Source organism: Mya arenaria, chromosome 15 (assembly GCF_026914265.1).
Source record: "Mya arenaria isolate MELC-2E11 chromosome 15, ASM2691426v1".
In the NCBI taxonomy this organism is placed as follows: Eukaryota; Metazoa; Mollusca; class Bivalvia; order Myida; family Myidae; genus Mya; species Mya arenaria.
Genome location: NC_069136.1, coordinates 45,573,625 through 45,591,682, shown reverse-complemented (window position 1 = coordinate 45,591,682; position 18,058 = coordinate 45,573,625). Strand labels below are relative to the sequence as shown.

At 37.3% G+C, this 18,058-nt stretch overlaps 2 long non-coding RNA genes across 3 annotated transcripts; one reads left to right on the top strand and one right to left on the bottom strand.

The window, feature by feature from the left end:
• The first annotated feature begins 1,624 nt into the window (after positions 1–1,624).
• On the top strand, positions 1,625–3,287 carry LOC128219085 (uncharacterized). 2 transcript variants are annotated; one of them, XR_008258552.1, is made up of 3 exons: positions 1,625–1,848; positions 2,260–2,412; positions 3,041–3,287. It is a non-coding gene; the product is annotated as an uncharacterized LOC128219085 (long non-coding RNA). The 2 variants fall into 2 exon arrangements; XR_008258553.1 differs by lacking the exon at positions 1,625–1,848 and adding an exon at positions 1,969–2,060.
• Positions 2,533–4,436, bottom strand: LOC128219084 (uncharacterized). The gene is made up of 3 exons (XR_008258551.1): positions 4,131–4,436; positions 3,381–3,787; positions 2,533–3,137 (listed from the first exon to the last, which is right to left on the bottom strand). It is a non-coding gene; the product is annotated as an uncharacterized LOC128219084 (long non-coding RNA).
• Between the last annotated feature and the right edge of the window lie 13,622 nt (positions 4,437–18,058).

Below are 18,058 nucleotides of genomic sequence, written 5' to 3'. Positions count from 1 at the left end.
TAGTTTGGGCTATACTGTTTGAGAATCATTTAAAATTGTTTCATGAGCAGGATTTTGAAAGGGTTTTGTGAGCAGCAGGGGTTTTTAGCCTTTAAAGTAGGTCATAATCATAATTATTTGAAGAACTCAAATATTAGCAGATTTGGCGTTCCATATTCTTGTATTAGGCATATTTAAACATTAACATGTTCGTAGCCAAATGCATAGATATATGCAATCACGGTGGCAATATAAAACAGTATTGACATTAATGTTGTATGAGAAGAGCATAAATTCAAGAACAAATATAAATATAGCTATTCAAATAATAATAGGCAATAATTATATGAAATAAAAGCACTTTTGCGCTTTTCAGTGGCAATATAAACAAATTTAGCAAGTTTCCTTAACAATACTGCATTTTCAGAATTTAACAAATTACACAGTTTTTTCTTGGTTCGTCAATGACAATAATATCATGGTAAGCACATTTGTCTAATATCTTTATAAACTTTATATACTCGACAACGTTAATCTTATCATGGACTATCATGGTACTATGACACATTCATTGTATCAAGTGCTCTGCTAACGTTTAAAATATTCATTCGGAACTCCTCGGTCACTTTCAATCGAAAACAACCTCGGATGTATGCCGCATCAGTAGATGAAGTTAGTAAAATTTTGAAAAATATTAAAACTTAAATGTAGTGGTTTATCATGTATTTGTATATCTAAGTTTAAATTGATTGCCAATGAAGTGTATTATTGCAAACAAAAGTAAGATTTCCAAGATAAAAGTGATTAAGTTTAACTGGTAAATGGAAATAACTACGCGATCTACTTGCAGCGTAGTTAAATTGTGAAGATTTCTGACATTGTAAACCGTACATATGCATCCGAGGTTGATTTCCATAGCAAATGGCCGAAGAGTTCCGAATATTAAAATATTAAGACTGACTGCATATTTAATATTCATTTTTTTACCCAAAGTCTACTCAGCGACGTGGTTGACAATCGAATCAGAAGAACTCTTTCTCCAACCATACCACTATCGTGATCTTCAAAAGCAAATTGTGTACCATCGTGTTCTTAATAACCAGGGAAGCCTTAACCACTAGGCCACGGAGACGTCCGAGGAGTTCCGAATGTATTGTTTTTATCTTAATCCTAAGACACGCTTCAGTGGTTCCATTCAGCGTATTGGTCAGCTAAATATACAGGCAAATCAAATCACTTTACTTAGTTTCTTATCTTAAATTTAAGATCAATCTTAGTTGCTTATTGAATACGGTCCAATGGCCTTAGGGTTCATTCCACCAGAGTTGTAATATTTGATATTGGGCAAATTAGGAGGAATTACACCCTCATTGTCGTAACTATTAAACGCACGCAGAAGATGCCCTTTTATTACTTCTGTCCTGCTAGACGCGTCCGGCTTCTCCACTGGCACCGGATTTTCAAACTCCATCATTTAAAAAAAAATCAAAAACAATCTTATAATTGACCTTACGACAGGATTTGATTGACAGGTCCTATCAGCCAATCAGAATGCAGGGCTGATAAGCCGTGTTGCTATCCGCCATTTTGTCCGTCAAACTGACCAGAGTCCGTCATATATATGCGCTGGCAATTCCTCGCCTTTTTAAGTATTATGGTAAAAAGGTGTTGTCATGGCACTTGTAATTCGGATACAAGGTAGCCAGGCCGACTAAAGATGGCTTCCAATTCGTTCCGTATTCGAAACCAGCGAGTTATTTAGAAAAATACAAGTGCTGTATCAGACTCTGTGGAAGACCTCATCAACAGCTGAACTTGGAATTTTTGAAAGATCGTTCAAAGGCGAAACATCTATACGTCTGTACAAAAGTATTTTTTTGAACAAAACTACTTATTTCAATCCGCTCAAAATTTATTTAATACTGAAATTGTCCGTGCATTACCTAAATAAGTGTTACTATTTTTAAACTATAAACATCGTACATTTATGCTTTGGCTTGTGTTGTCAAATCGGCATTAAGCCTAATGGCCATTTAATATCAGGTTAAACATGGACACGATTGATTTCATTCAAGATAGAGGTATTTTTGTTGATACCGTTATGTAGTTTTTATAAACTGCTTTGCTTTCAAAGTAAATCAGGAAATATCGTACAACTAAATTTTTGTCCGAACCATCGCATGCTTCCGAATCTCATCTACTCGTATGGATCCTATGTAAACAATGGCTTTTGTAGCTGTCATTCCGACACATTTCATAGATTTCTTATTTTCATATCAGCACTTTGTCGACGGGAAATCCAATCAAGAAAACCCTGACCCTCAAGCAGCTACTGTATTTGACCAGCTCACACCAGCTAGGCCTCCTCCAAAACTCAGATAAATATTTGAGCCACCAAAAAAATACGAGAACAGATCGGTCTGAATCGTTAAGGTATTATTTTCTGTATAAAACAATTTATTTCACTGTACATTTAAATCAATTATTATGTTCATTAGAACTTGATTCTGCCAAACATGTGCTGTAAAGACTTAGACTTATTATGAATAAAGAACAAGTCAAACATGTACATATTTTCATTGTTATTCTTATATTTTGGGCAATTTACGTAAATCTACAATATTTAATGATAGTTCATCCAATGTTCAGAGTCCGGATCACATGCACACTCGATTAATAGTATTCTTAAAGTTGCACTCTCACAGAATTCTAGTTTGACATTTTTTGTCTCAGAATCGGCTTATTTTGGCATTCTTTAAATTAAGACCTAATATATAAATCACAAAGCAAACTTCTCCGAGCCAAAATATGATAAATGCAATCAAATCCTGTGTAAGTTGTCAAAGTGATCAATCTGTGAAAGTGCAGCTTTAACAGTGAAAATAACTTCTGCTAATGCTATATATTTTAAAATATATTTGCCATTGCAATAAAGAGACATTCACCTACAATATCATACATAAACATCAAAGAAATATCAAAGTTAAAGTAATGTTTGCAAAACAACAATGTATTTAATAAATCTGATATTAAATATTCAACAACTGGTGTTATAATCCAGAACTGGAGCTAACATCATAGAGGTACATCCTTCCAAGAATCCATCAAAACAACATGCTGAACAACTTCAAGAACTCTCTTCAAAAGACCACACTTTCCTGAAATAAATAAAAGATGCCAATATTAAAATAAATCAGTTACATGTATTGTTAAATATTTTAATACTAGCTGTAAATGCTACTGCCTTTGATGTTTGCTTCCTACATGTATATCATAATGAAATATTGACAAGATAATAGCTAATGTTTTGTGGTTGTTGTTTTTCTCTGGACAAATAGTCCATTACTTTTGTACAGCAAAGTAAAACTAAATGTTATAAAAAGCTTTAAAATAGGTCCTACCGATTATTTGTAAAACTTGTCATCACTGGTTTTCTCTTGCGGTTGACATTGCCTGGACTGGCAAATATCATGTGTGTGTGCGTGGGGGGGGGCGGTTTCCGGTCTTATGCTAGGTCCCCTGTTGCGGTAGGCTTGTTGAAGACAATAATAAGGGGACTTCCTTATCTCCATCAATCAGAATACTTTAATGGTGTCAACGGTAAATAGCAGGAGACCCTCCACCAGCCTTAACCGGTAAATGGGGGGAGGGTAGTGTGTGTGGGTTAGAACCAGCTGCCCGGTCAGCTTAGTTGGTTAGAGCGCCGGGCTAGTGTTCTGGTGGTTGTGAGTTCGAGCCATACACCGGGGGCAATTTTCCTCCCAGGTCTACTTTTACAGCCAGAGTGTGTGAACATGTTCCACAATTTCTGTAAGAACAAAAATCAAAGCATGTGAATGTTTGAGCAATGCAAAAGTTACAGATTGGTATCACCCACGATTGTCACTTGTCAACTATTACATTATTATTCATAAGGGGGAGTGTTCAAATCGCTTAGAACTGAAACTTTTTATGCATAACACCAATAAACCATTTCTGCTCATACTATAGAATACAAGGTTATACTGTATAGCTGGCATGTAACTGTTATTTAATGTCACTTCCGGGTTCCCCATTCGGGCCATTTATGATTTCCTCATATTGTGCGATGATTTAATCTTTAATTCAACAATACTGTAAGAAGGACCGGTGTTATTAAAAGTTAAACTTACCCTTGTTTGCATTTACAGTATGCGTCACACACACGCTTTTCCTTTGTATCGATGTCAATGTTGACAACATGGCGGCTATCCGATTTTCTCTGACTTGGATAGATTTCACCCCGTCAATGTTAGATATCGTCATTTTCTAAAGATATATCGAGCCTTCCGATGTAGCAGCCAGTTACAAATTCCTTTGACTTCTATTTTTTTCGCATTGTAATGTCACATTTATGATAATTTGTCAGGAATATCGGAAAGCGAAACGACGCGAGACGCCATTACTTCCTCGTTTGTTTGACGGACATAGACAGAGTTCGCTCCCTTGATATCAGGGGGCGTGGCTTAGAAGCCGCTGTCGTAAGGTCAATTCCGAACTAAAAATTATAATACCGAATTCGGAATTATGAGATTTTTTTTATTTTTAAAAAAATGATTCAGTTTGAAAATCCGGTGCCAGTATGCTTCCCAGCTATTTAATGCCATTGGAACGAAGTTCAATGAAGATATGAAACTTATCTTACAGACAGGAACCGATAAAACATAAATTTCGAACCTGTTGTATTAACTTCGGGTAAAATAGAGTTGTCGTGTGTGTAGTTTAAAATAGGATATTTTCATAGATTTTTGAGTTGGCACCTAAATTTTCCAGACAAAATAGCCAATTTTGAAAAGAAGTTGTCTTAAGTTGCCATAATTCAATGGTAATGAAGATTATGAAAGTATATAAAAATCAGAAAGGAAGTTTAGTCTCAAGCTGTTCCGTGTATTTGCGCAATTATAGTAAACTGTTTATGACCATTTTCGGTGAAAGGTTGGCAAATAGGTTGTTCAAAGAAATGTGTCTCGATAAAGTTATAAATAACCATGGGGGAGGGTGTAAATAGTCCATAAAGGGAATAATAGAATGCGTTACGCTTTGATATCATTATTGTAAAAAAAGAACCAAAAAAAAAATGTGTCGGGACGGGGTTCGAACCCGTGTCGCCAAAATTACAGTCCAGCGTCGTATCCACTGAGCTACGACGGCTTACTCTAACCGGGTGACATAATTAAGCTATATACCTAACTCAGTAATATCACGTGATAACATCGACTAGCCAATCACACATAAATAAATTCTTCTAGGTAGACATACCCAGTAGTCTTGTTAATGGAAAATTCGAAATAACTGCTAAACTTAAATAAACTATGTGGTACTTTAGTTAGTATGTTTCAATGCATTGTACTCATTAATACCAAGATTTTGACAGTTTTCGACAATTTTCTTTTTTTCTTGCAAATTGATCATTTGGTGCACAGTTGCTTTAACCATAATAACTATATTTGCAATGTATATTCTCTTTATTATTCTAAAATGGAGCCGACTCACTTGTGCATTCCCTGTATTTACCCAACATACAATGTACAAAAGACCATCACTTTGTAAAATCTCGACCAAACTCAACAATTTTGGACTCACTCAGAGAGTCACTGTCACTAAGAAATTGCGCACCTTTACCAAATTTCAATGCCATTTATAAGGGGCTTGACACTCATTGGTCCCAAAATCGGTAAATACACTTTTACTACTAAAAAGCCTAGACTTGTCAATGCGAGCTAGTAGGAGGTCGATAATACATAGAGGATATTTGTTTATTTCAGTGTAAGATCATATTTTATTTCACGAGTGTCATAGAAAAACATATTTTCACGAGTGGCGAAGCCACGAGTGAAAATGTAGTTTTTTTATGATCACGAGTGAAATCAAATACGATCTTACACTGAAATAAACAAATTTTCTGTTTCTTTTATGCTTATTTTCGGAGTTTTATTTGTTTTTTTTATTTATTTCTGAATTACCCCCTTTTTTGAAAAGGGTGGGCTTTACGCCGCTACCCGTGGGGCGCCCCTCATGCATAATTATAGCTGTCAACTTTTCTACTTTCGGTTTGCTGAGAAATAGTTCTCTGCTATTCATTCTTATAGCTTAATATTCGCTCGTTTTTTATTGCAAAGCTTTATGAACAGTAAACAATGAAGTATTATTAGTGCACATATGTTCCAAAAATAATGAAAACACTTTTTATTTTAAGATGGAGATGAATCATAACCAAATTACTACGCCGCTATTTAAAGAATGAAAATTTGGAAGGTCAAATGTGTTAGCAAAACAAATGTGGATACTCATTGGATTTTAACCATTTTTCTTAGTTTAAGGCTGCATGTACGCGTGTTTTTATAGTAAGTTAATATTTAGTCATCTTACTGTCAGAGACCAGTCTGTTTCGCTTTAAAATGTTTGTTTTCCAGATATTAAAAGAGTAAATGCCACACTAGTTTGTTGACACATTTTGAGGTGTGGGTGGGGTAAAAAATATCGGATCTATCTGTAAATTGTTGTGTGAATTCTCCAGGAAGCTCATTTTACGTACTACAATGGTTAACAGTTCAAAATACATTTGAACGATGATATAAAATTTTATTTATGTTCGAACAGTTGTTTTTGTCTGTAATTTGTTTGGTATGAAAGCAAATGTTCGAACATTCAGCTTCAAAGATCAGTAAAATGTTTGATAAACGGGATAACCGGTAATAAACGGTAAGTTGTTAATTTCCAATTATATATTTATTTGTTTAAATTTATAAAACATTTCTTTTATATTTTTTTAAACATTTTTTGACATAATTTATTGAGGTCCAGTGTTCTGTTTTGATCAAGGCAAGTACATGTAACAACAAAGGAATTTAAAGTAGTTCTGAAAGTTGATATTTTCACTCCTTATTTTGCAGTGAAAATATCAAATTGATATTTTCACTGTTGTTATTTCACTGGTAAAACCCCATATTTCATCGAAAAGCATGAAAGAAATCATTTTACATCATGATTAAAATAATAAACGCAACATTCATGTTCCTGCCTCATCTGTATTTTCCCGCTATTTTTAGGCTTTACGTTGACAACCCATCATGTGATTTCAAATTGGAAAAATGTGAAAAAAAAGCAAAAGACGCCTGTGTCATAAGCGATGTGATACATAAGTTAGTAAGATTCATTGTGTTGTACACAACGATGTCAATTTTAAGTATGTTTTTGAAAAACAAATATTTTCTTACAAATGTATCAGCTGGTGTCCTGCCCCTTAAAAGCCGAACTACATAACACATGTAATTCCAAGAACCAGCTACACGTAAGTATTTGAGAATAAAAATATATTACCTCGCACATGTGCCTTAATTAAACCCTAAAACTATCACGATATTGTGAGATTTATATACATATCAAATAAGTAAATTATTTCATTCCAATATGGCGGCTTTACATTAAATGTCTCTAACTATTTGAAGAGCACTTCAAATAATTCAGTTAATGTACATTTGGCGTTCCATATTTTCATAAGGGGTCTTTGGTGTCGGTTACCAGTCATTTCGTTTCCTAGCTATGTTGTACCATCAAGGTTTCGGTCACTTCGTACCCTAGCTATGTTGTACCATCAAGGTTTCGGTCACTTCGTACCCTAGCTATGTTGTACCATCAAGGTTTCGGTCACTTCGTACCCTAGCTATGTTGTACCATCAAGGTTTCGGTCACTTCGTACCCTAGCTATGTTGTACCATCCAGGTTTCGGTCACTTCGTACCCTAGCTATGTTGTACCATCAAGGTTTCGGTCACTTCGTATCCTAGCTATTTTGTACCATCCAGGTTTCGGTAACATCGTACCCTAGCTATTTTGTACCATCCAGGTTTCGGTCACTTCGTACCCTAGCTATTTTGTACCATCAAGGTTTCGGTCACTTCGTACCCTTCAGACAATAATTTCGTAGCTGACAGAAAGTCATTTCGTAACCTTTATCTTATAATGTCTATAATGCTATATTTTTTCAAATAAAACAGACTCTTTCAGTCTATGAAACGGAAGTTTCTGTTTGATCAATTGTATACTGTACTTTAAAAAAAACGTAGTCATATGCAAATGAAATTAAGTTTATTTGTCAATATTAAAGGGACTATACACCTGATTGGCACCAAAAAAAGGTTTTTTTCTGTATCGAATCTCAGGACAATTATTTAATGAAATGTTTTACTCTTTGATATCATAGTTGTTAAAAAAATACCAAAATGTAAACAAAATCAAGTCGGAGACCGGGTTTGAACCGGTGTCGCCAAAATTGCAGTCCAGTATTGTGGTTTTCCCTTTACACTTGGAACATTTAAGCTATTTAACAAACTTGGTAATATCACGAGATAACATCGACTAGCCAATCACGCATAAGGAATGAATTCTACTTGGTTTACATACCTAGTAATCTTTTTTAATGGAAAAATACGAAAAAAATGCGAAAAATAAATTAATGGTAAACTATGTGGTACTTCAGTTAGTTAGTTTCAATGCATTGTACACATCGATACCAAGTTTATATCAGTTTTCGACAAATTTTTTTCGCTATTTCATCACACGGTGTAAAGCCCCTTTAAATGAATAAAAAGTGAATACAAAATGTGAAAAAAAAAAATGGTTAAAGTAATGTTTATATAATTAGGTATTTAAACGTATTTTTATCATGTAATATTTAATTCATCGATCTTCACTTATTTGTTACTACCAATAACAATAACGACGGTAAGATATTCCAAACCGTGTCGCTGTTTATTTTTTCAACGAATTTCTGTATCAGTACTTATAGCATATGTATAAAAAAATTGTCTAAAGTTGTAATGCGAGAATGTGGTTGTTTTGATAGCTATAGGTTGGAACAAAACCATGTTTAGTGTAGCAATTAACGGTAATAGGTACATTGGTATGTTTTTCAGACTGTGAGTGTCAAGAAGCTGAAAACACGTCTGAAAAAGTAAAAACTTAAGATGGATGACATACACATTTTGAAACACATCATGACACATGTCTGAGATATTTTTTTTATTTCACGTACTTTAAAACAAACCTTAAAATAAAATATAAAAAAACCTTGCAAATGTTTGCGTAAACTGAGTCACTTTGTACCCGACCGTCGATCAAATTATGGTTATTGCTTGCCCTATGCAAGTTCAATAAGCAAATAGTTCTTTCTTTTGCTAATTTAAGTTGCACATATGTAATATATGAAATAACCTTTAATCTATTGGTAGGATACAAAGAAATCAACGGTAGATTAGCAAGTGACCGACCGAAAGGTACACAAGAACCGCCTGAAAAACAGAGGGTACAAAATGACAAGGGAACGGAATGACTTTCTCCCGTGGAGTCCTGGATAGGCCGCCCTTTTGTCATGAAAAGATTAAGTGTTCAGGAAATGAGATAAAGTTTTAAGAAAAAATATGAAGAACATTTTTACCTTGAGCATCTTAAATCTTCATTACATGTTAACACGCATCCTGATTAACTATAACTTGCAGCTGAGTGAGTCAATTTCGGCCGTACAATATTCGCCAGCATATGTTAGCTGTTGAATAAAATTTCATGCGCAAAACAGGAAACGGAAGTTTAAACAGTAAATAAGAGCATCCGGAACTCCTCGGCCATTTTTATTGAAAACAACCTAGGATCATGCCAATACATCAGTTGAAGTATGTCGTATTTTTTTTAATTATATCATTAATTAAATGTAGTGTTTTAGAATTGTATTTATTGATCCAAGTTTAAACTAATTGCCAGTGAAGTGAAGTATTGCAAACATAATTAAGATTCCCAAGAGTTAAGTCATAAAGTTTATCTGCTAAATAAAATTACTCCGCGATCTACTTGCAGCGAACTTAAACGTACCACTTTTTGAGTATGCAAACCGTCCAAATACATCCTTGGTTGTTTTCGATAAAATTGGCCGAGGAGTTCCGAACGTAGATAAATGTATACCAATCGGAACACCTCGGCCAGTATCCAACATTATTGATAATCTCGAAGCTTGTCGGAGATGGTCGATTTGTTACGATTGAAGAGTATACGTCATGATTAAGTAGTATGAGCGGCTCTAAATACAACTAGCGGGCTTATTGCAATACGTTTATTACTCGATAAAGAAACAGCAGGCGTGATAATAGTCAAGTGCTAAACCCTCGAACTGTAAGTAGAATATATCACCTACAACAGTGTGTGTATACCACTTAAAGCTGAACATCATAGATTGAAAGTTTTTATTTTTTTTTTTGCGAAAATCCATGGAAACCAGTTATATAAGACTGCTGACAAAAAAATAGATCGCAGATTTTTATATTTAAGTTCAAAAATTGATGTTTTATGCATGTTTCTTAAACCGTTAGTACCGTTAGTAACGGTTTAAGCCATAAAACATTAATTTCCGAACAGAAATATGAAAATCTGCGATCTGATATTTTGTCAGCAATCTTATATCATTGGTTTGCAGATATTCACGCAAAAATCTGGTCTTTTCAAGACAATTTAAAAAACAAAACAAAAAAACGTTCAATTTGTGAGAGTGCAGCTCTAAATAGACTTCACAAACGTTAACTAACTATGTGAGTGAAGTTAGCAGCACAGCAGCATAGCAGCAAGCTGCTAGCAGCAACAGCAGCTAGCTGCTGTGCTGCTGGCAGCTAGCTGCTGCGTTTTTACTATGAAAATAATAATATATATTTACTATAATACAATAGTATATAATTGTTTTTTATTTCAGCTGTTTATAGGAATACAAATAGGAGTAAGAAAAAAAAGATTTTACTGATTTAGCTTATTTGGTAAAATTTTGATTACGGCAGGTTTTTTTTTTCATGAGCGGACCACCAATGCAAACATTTGGTTGAGAAAGGCCATAAATAATAACAATGTTAATGAGGATATCATTGATTCGGCGTTACTTTTGGCTTTGTGAACTAGTGCATGTTAAGAAAGTATGCTCATATATTGACATGTATAGTTAACTAGCACATTCAAAAGGCAATGCCTGTTTTGCATTTAAAATAACCAAAACCAAACCAACTAGACATCTCTTATTTCTAATCAGGGATATGCATTGGTCTCCGAGTCACAACAATGATTCCATATTTCATTTTAATTTTAGCAGGGACCGACTACTCCCAAATTTGACATATACAGGAAAAGACCCTTTGTAATGGAAACACTTAGAGAATTAACTAGGATCTTTGTATTTCTTCTATTAAATAATATTGGTACATTATATCAATAGCCGGACGTGACAATTAAACGTAAAAGGGGAATTAATAAAGAACCAACTTTTAACATCTTAATTTGACTTGAGTCATTTGAACGATAAAACTTTGTCTGCACTTAAACAGCGACTCGCAGTTATGTCAGCTAATACCACAAGCTGGTCAAATGCACGTGCCGCTAAGACAGTGTGGCTCGGGCTCGGTGAAGCTGCACTACTCAACCGGAGGTACGGATAATATCCCCCCGGATGATTGCCCCCCAGACATTAGGCCCTAGGACCATAGCCCTCCCGGAAGATAGCCCCCCCCCCCCCCCCGTCTTAGTGAAAAACGGACGATATCCCCCCCCCATCCAATATTAAAATGCATATTATAACCAGTTTATTTAAGCAAATTTGTATGATAATCTCAAAGCTCAATGACTCGAAATTGTGAGGACTATTTTTACAAGTCAAAATCGAACTTGTAACACTAATTCCCACAACATTGGTCACCCTTCATTGTACCCTTCAACACTACAATTCGGTTAGATGGTAATAGGGACATTTGCAAATGCACTGTTTGAACTGTAACTATAGGTTTTTTTCGCTGAACACTTGATTCACAAGTCTGTATAGAGAACCAGAAAAGGACCACTAAATGGCATTTTTGTTTTGTTTTATGAGTTTTATGAATATGCAAATTTAAAAGAGTGTATATATGTAAAGTCAGTTATATATATGCAGGGGGGGGGGGCTATTGTCTGGGGGGGGGGGGGCTATTGTCTGGGAGGGCTATCATCCGGGTGGATATGGTCCTAGGGGCTAATGTCTGGGGGGCAATCATCCGGGGGGATATCATCCTACACTCACTAAACCGGGGTGCGCGGTCGCATACGAGGATGAATCTTGCACCGTGTGACTTTGTATCTGCAAATGTCCTTCTTGAAAAAAGATCCTTTCTTGTTTTATTAAATAAGTACCCTACTGATTTAATTTATTCTTGTATAACCCTATTATAATTTTTAAACTTTTTCACGAAAACATATTAACTATATAATTGATAGGCAAAAATCATTAAATGCTTGAGACACAGTAATATTTCTTATCATCACAGTACAAAGTAAAATAATACCAACCATATTTACGAATAGCAATTCAAAAAGTCACACTATACAGAACCGATGAATAAACGCAAACACACTTACATGCACGCACGCACGCGCGCGCACAAGCACACACCCATAAGCATATACACGAACATATTAATACAAAGTCATAACGAAAGTTATCTTAACGGCCTTGTGCTGCTTAGCAGTTCTCCGATCTGGGAATCCAGCCGTGCGGTTATAAAGGTTTTATTATAGAATTGGACTTTTCATCTTTTGTTGTTGTTGCTTTCAAACGATAATAACCGTATTAATACAATGCCTTTGAATAAGAACAAGAGTGATGCTATATATAGTAACCCACCAATATATTTTAATTTAAAATGGGTTTAAATATAAATGCTATATCACAGTTTAAAAGCTTATCAGTCATATTAATTTGGTTTATTCAATTAATTCATTTATAGCTGTGTATATTGTTTATATGTATTAGTAGGATAATCTACTCGAAAAGTGTCAACCTAAAAGGCCCGGAGCCAATTAACAAATACACAGGAAATGGCCCCTACTGTGACACCAGTGTAATATTGAGAAGATGCACGGCAGTGGATTATCATGGCAAATATTCCTTAAACTAGGCAGAAGTCAATACAATGAACACTCAAGGTCAATATAATTGTATTTTTTTCGGAACTATACGGGACAATATTGTGCGGGTGTTCTTTAAATTGACTTTGACACAATTAACTGTTTAACTTCTCTGACGGAGTTATTAAAAATAAATATTTAAAATATCAAAATCAAGTTCCATTTCTAGAAATACATATTTGATATTAAAAAGTAATTACGAGATAATCGCCAAATTATAACCAATCAAGCTTAGTTACTTATGAAAATCCCATAAACAATAAAGGTGTTAATCATAAGTATTTCCCTCTCATTGTCCTCTCGAATGTCTTAAACGATTGAGCAGAATAACGTATATTTTTTTCGATAAAATGGCCGAGGAGCTCCGAATGTCTCTTGGCTATATTGGACTAACTTTAACGGATTGAAGATGTTACACTGCGGAAAATGGTTTAATATACGGGAATATACTGAAACCCGTACATCCAATTTGTACGGTAAGTGTACGGGATGCTGAGTATACGGGTGTGTTCGGATTCGTATATTCATAAAACTCGCACATCTTGAGTATACGGGATTCGATGTATGGGCGTGCACTAACCCGTACATCCGTGTTGTAACAAAAAACAATGAATTCTGTAGCCAATTTAGGTCTTTGGGGGTTTAATTTGATAGCACATATAATATGAAAGTCATTTATACCATTGACTTAAACATATCACAGTTTCTTAAAAAAACAGGATGGTGTCAGTAAAAAATACCTTTTTAGAAAATTTAATGCTTTAATGGGTTTCGATAGCTTTTGATGAAATTCAAAAGAGGTCTAAATTATAAAAATAAATAATTCGGACAATACTGAGTTGATTGACTAACGACTAGTACTTATACTATTTTGATGGATGTACGGTACATCTCCGTATATCTTGAGTGTACGGGCATGAACGGTCTCCATACATGTTGAAAATACGGGAATTTATGCTATTCCGTACACTTTGAGAGTATGAGATTACACTATTCCCGTACACGATGAATATACGGGCTTGTACAAATCCCGCATTATATTAATGTTCGGAAATAAACCAGTTCCCGTGCACACTGAGTGTACGGAATAGTAACAATTCCTGTACATTACGGGTATACGGTAATGTACCCTTTCCCGTACACACATGTTATAAAGGTTTTGAATTTTGTTATAAAGTCAGGTAATTTGGTGTTATATTTGACAGCATACATGATATGAACAACATTTAAATCATACACTGGTATACATTGTTCCGTGTTACGCAGGGAAACCGCAATGTGTTAGTAAGGGTCCCGTTGTGTAGGAAATGTTATGCTTTTGGTGGGTTTTAACAACCTTTGATGAAATTAAGGCGACATGTTTATAATAATAAATAATAAAAATCGACAATGCTGGTAGGGTTGATGTACGACTGGTACTAACAAAATTTTGATGAATGTACGGTACCATACATCTCCGTTTATCTTGAGCGGATGGACATGTATGGTCTCCGTACATGTTGAGTGTACGGGAATTTATGCTCTTCCGTACACGTTGAGCGTACGGGTTTATACCATTCCTGTACACGAAAAATATACGGGCGTGTACATTTCCCGTATATTACAGATGTACGGATGTTCCCGTACCCTATGGATATACGGAAATGCACTCTTTCCCGTACGCCCATGTTATAAAAAAGTTTTGAATTTTGTAATCAAGTAAGGTGGGTGGGTGGGTGGGTGTTTATCTGATTGGCTGGGTGGGTGGGTTGAGTGAGTGAGTGAGTGAGTGAGTGAGTGAGTGAGTGAGTGAGTGAGTGAGTGAGTGAGTGAGTGAGTGAGTGAGTGAGTGAGTGAGTGAGTGAGTGAGTGAGTGAGTGAGTGAGTGAGTGAGTGAGTGAGTGAGTGAGTGAGTGAGTGAGTGAGTGAGTGAGTGAGTGAGTGAGTGAGTGAGTGAGTGAGTGAGTGAGTGAGTGAGTGAGTGAGTGAGTGAGTGAGTGAGTGAGTGAGTGAGTGAGTGAGTGAGTGAGTGAGTGAGTGAGTGAGTGAGTGAGTGAGTGAGTGAGTGAGTGAGTGAGTGAGTGAGTGAGTGAGTGAGTGAGTGAGTGAGTGAGTGAGTGAGTGAGTGAGTGAGTGAGTGAGTGAGTGAGTGAGTGAGTGAGTGAGTGAGTGAGTGAGTGAGTGAGTGAGTGAGTGAGTGAGTGAGTGAGTGAGTGAGTGAGTGAGTGAGTGAGTGAGTGAGTGAGTGAGTGAGTGAGTGAGTGAGTGAGTGAGTGAGTGAGTGAGTGAGTGAGTGAGTGAGTGAGTGAGTGAGTGAGTGAGTGAGTGAGTGAGTGAGTGAGTGAGTGAGTGAGTGAGTGAGTGAGTGAGTGAGTGAGTGAGTGAGTGAGTGAGTGAGTGAGTGAGTGAGTGAGTGAGTGAGTGAGTGAGTGAGTGAGTGAGTGAGTGAGTGAGTGAGTGAGTGAGTGAGTGAGTGAGTGAGTGAGTGAGTGAGTGAGTGAGTGAGTGAGTGAGTGAGTGAGTGAGTGAGTGAGTGAGTGAGTGAGTGAGTGAGTGAGTGAGTGAGTGAGTGAGTGAGTGAGTGAGTGAGTGAGTGAGTGAGTGAGTGAGTGAGTGAGTGAGTGAGTGAGTGAGTGAGTGAGTGAGTGAGTGAGTGAGTGAGTGAGTGAGTGAGTGAGTGAGTGAGTGAGTGAGTGAGTGAGTGAGTGAGTGAGTGAGTGAGTGAGTGAGTGAGTGAGTGAGTGAGTGAGTGAGTGAGTGAGTGAGTGAGTGAGTGAGTGAGTGAGTGAGTGAGTGAGTGAGTGAGTGAGTGAGTGAGTGAGTGAGTGAGTGAGTGAGTGAGTGAGTGAGTGAGTGAGTGAGTGAGTGAGTGAGTGAGTGAGTGAGTGAGTGAGTGAGTGAGTGAGTGAGTGAGTGAGTGAGTGAGTGAGTGAGTGAGTGAGTGAGTGAGTGAGTGAGTGAGTGAGTGAGTGAGTGAGTGAGTGAGTGAGTGAGTGAGTGAGTGAGTGAGTGAGTGAGTGAGTGAGTGAGTGAGTGAGTGAGTGAGTGAGTGAGTGAGTGAGTGAGTGAGTGAGTGAGTGAGTGAGTGAGTGAGTGAGTGAGTGAGTGAGTGAGTGAGTGAGTGAGTGAGTGAGTGAGTGAGTGAGTGAGTGAGTGAGTGAGTGAGTGAGTGAGTGAGTGAGTGAGTGAGTGAGTGAGTGAGTGAGTGAGTGAGTGAGTGAGTGAGTGAGTGAGTGAGTGAGTGAGTGAGTGAGTGAGTGAGTGAGTGAGTGAGTGAGTGAGTGAGTGAGTGAGTGAGTGAGTGAGTGAGTGAGTGAGTGAGTGAGTGAGTGAGTGAGTGAGTGAGTGAGTGAGTGAGTGAGTGAGTGAGTGAGTGAGTGAGTGAGTGAGTGAGTGAGTGAGTGAGTGAGTGAGTGAGTGAGTGAGTGAGTGAGTGAGTGAGTGAGTGAGTGAGTGAGTGAGTGAGTGAGTGAGTGAGTGAGTGAGTGAGTGAGTGAGTGAGTGAGTGAGTGAGTGAGTGAGTGAGTGAGTGAGTGAGTGAGTGAGTGAGTGAGTGAGTGAGTGAGTGAGTGAGTGAGTGAGTGAGTGAGTGAGTGAGTGAGTGAGTGAGTGAGTGAGTGAGTGAGTGAGTGAGTGAGTGAGTGAGTGAGTGAGTGAGTGAGTGAGTGAGTGAGTGAGTGAGTGAGTGAGTGAGTGAGTGAGTGAGTGAGTGAGTGAGTGAGTGAGTGAGTGAGTGAGTGAGTGAGTGAGTGAGTGAGTGAGTGAGTGAGTGAGTGAGTGAGTGAGTGAGTGAGTGAGTGAGTGAGTGAGTGAGTGAGTGAGTGAGTGAGTGAGTGAGTGAGTGAGTGAGTGAGTGAGTGAGTGAGTGAGTGAGTGAGTGAGTGAGTGAGTGAGTGAGTGAGTGAGTGAGTGAGTGAGTGAGTGAGTGAGTGAGTGAGTGAGTGAGTGAGTGAGTGAGTGAGTGAGTGAGTGAGTGAGTGAGTGAGTGAGTGAGTGAGTGAGTGAGTGAGTGAGTGAGTGAGTGAGTGAGTGAGTGAGTGAGTGAGTGAGTGAGTGAGTGAGTGAGTGAGTGAGTGAGTGAGTGAGTGAGTGAGTGAGTGAGTGAGTGAGTGAGTGAGTGAGTGAGTGAGTGAGTGAGTGAGTGAGTGAGTGAGTGAGTGAGTGAGTGAGTGAGTGAGTGAGTGAGTGAGTGAGTGAGTGAGTGAGTGAGTGAGTGAGTGAGTGAGTGAGTGAGTGAGTGAGTGAGTGAGTGAGTGAGTGAGTGAGTGAGTGAGTGAGTGAGTGAGTGAGTGAGTGAGTGAGTGAGTGAGTGAGTGAGTGAGTGAGTGAGTGAGTGAGTGAGTGAGTGAGTGAGTGAGTGAGTGAGTGAGTGAGTGAGTGAGTGAGTGAGTGAGTGAGTGAGTGAGTGAGTGAGTGAGTGAGTGAGTGAGTGAGTGAGTGAGTGAGTGAGTGAGTGAGTGAGTGAGTGAGTGAGTGAGTGAGTGAGTGAGTGAGTGAGTGAGTGAGTGAGTGAGTGAGTGAGTGAGTGAGTGAGTGAGTGAGTGAGTGAGTGAGTGAGTGAGTGAGTGAGTGAGTGAGTGAGTGAGTGAGTGAGTGAGTGAGTGAGTGAGTGAGTGAGAAAGAATTGATGTATGCATGAATTAATGTATGAATGAAGTAATGTATGAATGAAGTAATGTATGAATGAACAAATAATATATTCAAACAATATTATATAAATTGTAACACCTGCTTTGATGAATGCTGATGAAATAAAATCATATCTAAGATTAGAGACCGATTGCTATTTAAAAACAGATTATTGAAATCGAAATTAATTTCAAGTTTTCTAATTGGATGTTATTATTTTTAAGAAGCCAGATTTGTTTTTATCTTATATTTATCTTTATATTATATTTTTACCAACGCTCTATCGATTGAGCTCACTCAATACTGTGTTAGTAGTTTATACTCCGGGTCCCGGCGTGAGCACATTTAAGGGACCCAGAGTGACAGTTCAACCACCGCACAACACTCCTGGGCAGAACCAGTACTAGGTGCCTTCACCTCTGCAAGGAACTGACAACTTCTGTACATGCCAGGGGCAGTGGTACACTGCGAATGGTCGTAGAAAGGATTTCATA